The following is a 6,907-nucleotide window of genomic DNA, read 5'->3' as shown; positions in this document are numbered from 1 at the left end:
TGGATGGTTTTCATCTGTGTCTCAAATGTCACCCATTCCCTATATAGCGGCCTACATTTGACCGTGGCCCATAGGGCTCTGGTCAGAAGTAGTGCACTATATACGGAAACAGGGTATCATTTGGGACACAGCCTTTGTTTTTCTATTACTGCCAAGAAATTTTAAGAGGGCCATGTAGTGAAATGTTAAGAGGGCCATGTAGTGAAATGTTAAGAGGGCCATGTAGTGAAATGTTAAGAGGGCCATGTAGTGAAATGTTAAGAGGGCCATGTAGTGAAATGTTAAGAGGGCCATGTAGTGAAATGTTAAGAGGGCCATGTAGTGAAATGTTAAGAGGGCCATGTAGTGAAATGTTAAGAGGGCCATGTAGTGAAATGTTAAGAGGGCCATGTAGTGAAATGTTAAGAGGGCCATGTAGTGAAATGTTAAGAGGGCCATGTAGTGAAATGTTAAGAGGGCCATGTAGTGAAATGTTAAGAGGGCCATGTAGTGAAATGTTAAGAGGGTCATGTAGTGAAACTGGGGGTGGCAGCAGCAACAACAGCATCCCTCAGGCACGGGCTTTCCATACTTACTCTGACTCTAACTTCTGATAGAATCTAACCTGATACAAACGACTGACTCTTAAATTAGGTCTACAATAAACAAGGGATAGGAGGATATTTCCTTCAAAAGTATTGGGACAGTGACACATCTTTGGTTGTTTCGCTCTGTACTCCAGCATTTTGGATTTGAAATGATGCAATGACTATGAGGTTAAAGTGCAGACTGTCAGCTTTAATTTGAGGGTGTTTTCATCCATGTATGTGATGGCCAGATAGTTGTCTAATGTATTAGTCAATGAAGAGTAGTTATTCTGTCAGTCATGATTACTTAAGGCATACATCCTCTTCCCTGGTAACTTTATCTCTCCTTTTGCCTTTTTCTCTCTTTTTCACCCACGTACTCTTTCTCCCTCCAATAAGTTGTTGACCCACCACTTTACTAGTCTCTAGTGTTTGTGTTACTAAGCAGCGGGATACTTGAGGATCTCTGGCCAACAGGATGTCCCCACCCCCCGCGCCCCATATTAGGCCCCTTGGTTCAGTCCAGGAGCAGTGTTTCCCCTCCAGACCTTTTGGTTGGGTTCAAGAGTGGGCAGCTGGAGTTGTTGTGCTCTGTAGACTACATTCCTTGTTCTCTGGCCAGCAGTGTCACAGGAGCAGAATTGTCACAGCCAGAGGATCTGGAACTTTGGCAGGCTGGAGTTGAATATTTTTGGACACATGTGGAACATCCACTATCATGTTCCGTGTCAGGTCTCTATGGTAACTAGCAAAGACACGCTACAAACAGAAGCTTCATGAAGATAAAGAGTTTTAGATGGGGCTGTAGCGCACGGGTTTCAAAAACCACTGAGAAAAAGTTGAAAGCATTCTTTTGTAGTTTTCACCTAAGGAAGCCCAAATGGAACTAGAGGCACTAAAGAATTAGATATTTTCTAACACAGTCTATAATCAGTCTCTTTGAAATATTCAGTCTCTGAAATAAATGTAAAATGTATTAAATCAATTAATGTCTCAATCAAGAGTCTTCAAAAAAGCTGATTCATAATTTTAGTCTAAACCCATGACTCTTTTGTCACGGTCTCAGCCTCCCACCTGTTTAGATGAGAACTGCTGCCTAAGTTATGTGAGCCAACTGGGACTTGAAACAGCATGTCCTTTCTCTTCCTCCACACATCTGACAGAGAGATTCAACTGTGCAGGATCCCGGCTCCGGTTAGCTCCAGCTCAACCATTGCCTCTAGTTGTGGACTAGTTGCAGTGGTTGAGCCGGAGCTAGGCAGTGGTTGAGCCGGAGCTAGGCAGTGGTTGAGCCGGAGCTAACCAGAGCTGGGATCCTACACCTTGGGTCAAAGGTAGAGCCAGGTGGAGCCGATCTCCAGAACCTTACAGGTCCAAAGAGAAAGGTATGATAGCAGTGTGATAAACCGAGGTTAGGGTTATGGTTGAGCTAGGGGTAGGCCATACGGCTAGGGTCAGCCAGCCATAGCCCAACCCAGCCTGAATCTTACCTTGACCATAGCTTCATGTCCACACCTTGGCTCAACAATAATCTTACCCCTAATGGATTTTTTTCTAATCACAATTGCGTAAGTTCCATTGAATTTGTCAACCAACCACTGAACTAATGGTTACAAAATGCTTAGGAAACATATTTCATTAAATAATTTATAAGGTTGACAGTTAGAGATGATACTGTTAAGACCATGGTGGTCAGGGATAGAAGAGATTATAATCACCAAGGTTCCTTTTTAGACATGATTTGTGTTTACCTAAATATTTGTTTTAACTTGCTGGGACAACTTAACAAATGACAGAGCACACCTTTTATCTTAGAATGCGGAGTATGGCTATACAACAGACTATTTATAACGACACAGGGCGAGACACAGATGCAGACACAGGAGGTAGATGGTTTGAGTCTCTGATATTTATTAGAAGACAAAAGGCAGGCAATAGGCAGTTCGAGGACAGGCAGAAGTTCATTAACCAGGTCAGAGTCCAAAAGGTACAGGGGGCAGGCAGGCTCGAGGTCAGGCTGAATGGTCAGGCAGGCGGGCTCAGTGTCAGGTCAGGCTGAATGGTCAGCCAGGCGGGCTCAGTGTCAGGTCAGGCTGAATGGTCAGGCAGGCGGGCTCAGTGTCAGGTCAGGCTGAATGGTCAGGCAGGCGGGCTCAGTGTCAGGTCAGGCTGAATGGTCAGGCAGGCGGGCTCAGTGTCAGGTCAGGCTGAATGGTCAGCCAGGCGGGCTCAGTGTCAGGTCAGGCTGAATGGTCAGGCAGGCGGGCTCAGTGTCAGGTCAGGCTGAATGGTCAGCCAGGCGGGCTCAGTGTCAGGTCAGGCTGAATGGTCAGGCAGGCGGGCTCAGTGTCAGGTCAGGCTGAATGGTCAGGCAGGCGGGCTCAGTGTCAGGTCAGGCTGAATGGTCAGGCAGGCGGGCTCAGTGTCAGGTCAGGCAGAACAGGTCGGAACCAGGAGTGCTAGAAAACAGAGACTAGGAAAAACACGTTGGTAGGCTTGACAAGACAAGATGAACTGGCAACAGACAAACAGAGAACACAGGTATAAGTACACTGGGGATAATGGGGAAGATGGGCGACACCTGGAGGGGGGTGGAGACAAGCACAAAGACAGGTGAAACAGATCAGGGTGTGACACTACTACATATTACAAATGGCAATGATCAAACCAATAAGCTACCAGATTTGGATCTCTTGAACTCCCTAAAACAAATTTGTAGTTGTGCTATTTTCAACATTTTCATTTCAATGATGAGTCAGTCTAGTTAAATCTGATCGGATGGCACAATTTTTCTCAGTGTTCCTTTATCAGCCTGCGAACATTCTATTGCGTAGACTCCCATACAACAAGATATATAAAGGTGTGAAAAACACAGAAAGCAACTTTTTTGGAGAGGTTATCATATATCAATTTGATCAGGGGCTTGTGGTGAACAATGTAATACCAGACTTTTTCCACCCCAAAGTGGACACATTTTCTTCGTTGGCCCATGGACTAACTGTGACAAAGGAGACAACAGGAGTGGGGTGGACCACCAATCATCTCTACCCCTGAGGCTCCCTCGAAAGGCCCTCCCTGTTAATATCATTGATCCCTGCTGAGGCCATCAATACTCAGTGACAGCACATGCTTTCCTCTCATCGATAGGTGTCAACATGTTTAGCCTTTGAAAGCATTAGGTTAAAGGGAAGTATCAATGGACAGAAAACGAAGTACCATTGTGGTCTCATCTGAGATTGGGACGTCTCAATACTATTAGGTTATGTCCCAAATGGCACCCTATTCCCCAAAAAGTGCAATACTTTTCACCAGATCCATAAATATATGTAGAGCACTAAATAGGGAATAGGGTGCCATTTGGAAAGTGGCCCGGGTCTTTTGTGACTGCCTTAACCTTAAAACCAAGTAGCTGATTTATTCCCCAATGATGAAAGTCCCACCTCTCCCCTTCCCCAGTCCTTTTCCTACCCAGGCTTGTTCCTGCACGGTCTCTGCATCTAGAATTCCCGGGATTCTTTAGATACGCTATCTCAAGGAGCGAGGTTACATGAAAAAGGAGAGCGAACCAAGAGAAAGACATAACAATGACCCTCCCGATGTTTCCTAGTAGTGGTGGCATTGGTGGGTTTGAATCTTTACAGTAGAAACTGTGCTGAGGAATTGTTAGCATACACACAAACACATGCATACACGCACACACAAAAATATGCACAAATACATTCACAAAATGAACACGTCTGGGGGTTTGTTTCTGGATCAGGTTAAATCATCTTGAAACACCAAACCATCTGTTTATTTAAACATTTTTACGACCCCTCTGACATTCTCAGCTTCTATAGTTCATTTAAGGTGAGCTGGTTACAGTAAACGGTCCATCATGGTGAGCCAATGATATAGCCCAACCGCAGGTATTTCACCAACTACTGTCTTTATTCTGGTCGTAGGGACCAACAGGGTGTGCAGGCTTGTTCAACTTATCCAAGGCTTGATGATAAGGTGATTAGTTTCTCTGGTGTATTAGTGCTGGGTTGAAACAAAAACCTGCACATCATGTATCCCCAGGACCAGGATTCAGGAACACTTCTCTACAACTGTGCCCCTCAGAAGGCCTACAAGGCATCTAGGAGTGGTGTTGTTAAAAGCTGTGTTGTTAAAAAAAACAGGAGCCAAGTGAGGCATATCCAAAAAGGTGAATGGCAGTTAGGATTGGGAACAAATTCAAGAAAACATGCAGTATTATATAGAGGCATGTTTGGATGGAACTCACTTCCATCTCAGATTACTCCAGTTAACAGTTAACAGCAAACCTGGTTTAAAAAAACAGATAAAGCAACACCTCACAACTCCTCTCCTCTATTTGATCTAGATAGTTTGTATGTATTGATATGTAGGCTGTGTGATGTTTTACATTTATGTACTTCTGTCCTTGAGCTGTTCTTGTCTATTAATATTCTGTATTATGTCATATGTCATGTTTTGTGTTGGACCCCAGGAAGAATAGTTGCTGCTATCACAACAGCTCGTGGGGATCCTAATAAAATACCAATACACTGACAGTATCGACACTGCACAGTAGCAAGTAATGTAATTCAGGATGAGAGACGCAATCAATCGCTGCCTTCTTAAGCTTCCCCCTTGGCTGGTACCTTTCAGACAATAACAGTCATTTAAACACAACTAGGCCTACACACCGAATCCCATTCATAGAGCCTGACTTCCAGAACACTACAGCTACCATTCATTTGACTCAAAGCTCTCCTACACAACACATCCATTGACCCATCAGTCTAGCTCAACCCAGGCATCAAAGGTGAAGCAGAAGCAACCCACTGGTCACATACTGGTTGAATCAATGTTGTTTCCACGTCACTTCAATGAAATTATGTTGAACCAACGTGGAATAGATGTTGAGTTGATGTTGGGGGTACCCAGTGGGACCATGTTTAGGTCAAAACAAAACATGTTACCTCATCTATGTGCATACCTGCCTTATCTGTCCTCACATACAAACCCCGAGGCCACCACAGGGTAGTGTGGCTGACCATCTGGTAAATAAAACACCATATCGCCATCACCAATCATGTCTCTTCCCCTCATATCAGAACGCTTCGGATTCCGGAATCTCCGGAATGGTGCTGAGGGTTCAGAGAAAGAGGTTTAAGCACCAGACACTAGCTTTGCTGACACCAGGAAAAGTCTGCGTAAGGAATTCAGAGTAAGAATGTGGTCGACTGTCCTGCTTTGGCACCTGTTAGGGTGGGAATCAATGTGAGGGTGGGAATCAATGTGAGGGTGGGAATCAATTCAAATGTGGAGTAGTGGAACAATAGTTTTCTATAGGGGGAATGTTTCTGGGATTTCTCTGCCTGCCTGGTGACGTTCATTCTGTCCTTTCTGTAATTCCCTTATCCAGTTGACCCTGAGAAATGGCTGTGGACTCCCATGGTACCATCCAGGGTTGAGACTTACCCCACCTGAGATTAGAAACGGAAGAGATATTTTTTTGAATGTGTTCAATATGCACAAAAACATTGCACAACTGTTGTGGTGTACATTGGCGAATGTTTTGAAAACATTTAGAATTTGCCACTGAGTATCCCATTGCCATTGGCTCTATCTGCCTGTCACACACGGCTGGGGAAGACTGCCCTCTGGTGGACATTCAATGTTCATACAACATCATATTGTGAAGTCAGAGAGCGCAAGCGAGAGAGAGGGAAAACACAGAACAGTGTTGTGTTCATTTCCATCACCAGGCCTTGCCTTGTTGCGGGTTGCCACATAAAACAAAAGCTGACGTCACAATGTCATTAGCCTTCTGCAGCAATGACATCCTCTCACCTGCACCCTTTCCTGGCACCTTATCTACAATACGTAACAAGCAGGAATCAGGTTATCATGACATTCCCTCAATCAACCAGACAATGAGGACAATATGAGAATAACACCTGTAGCTAAGCAACTACGTATTGTAGCTCTCCACTGTAACTAGAGACAGTCTGGTCTGGGCTCAAAGTGCAGAAACATACATTTGGTGTAATTACCTTTAGGTTGTTATTATATGTCTTCCAAGAATGTGGAGGTATGGTTAATTGGACTTTAACGAGACCTTAATCAAACACAAATGAATCAAAAGAGACAGCTGGGCTGGGCTAAGACGTGCTCTATCCCCTGAAGATAAACCTTTTCAACACCACTAGAAACCTTTTCATTATTATTACAAATACACGTCTCTTCACTCTTTAATGCCTTCAGCATGAGGGAATACCAGGAGACCTTGTAATTTAGAGTACTGGTATAATTTGGGAGCCAGGTGTATTTTTTTATCACATAACCTGTAC

The sequence above is a fragment of the Oncorhynchus kisutch genome, linkage group LG17 (assembly GCF_002021735.2).
Source record: "Oncorhynchus kisutch isolate 150728-3 linkage group LG17, Okis_V2, whole genome shotgun sequence".
In the NCBI taxonomy this organism is placed as follows: domain Eukaryota; kingdom Metazoa; phylum Chordata; class Actinopteri; order Salmoniformes; family Salmonidae; genus Oncorhynchus; species Oncorhynchus kisutch.
The sequence above is the reverse complement of the archived record's forward strand: the minus strand, read 5'-3'. Positions refer to the sequence as shown.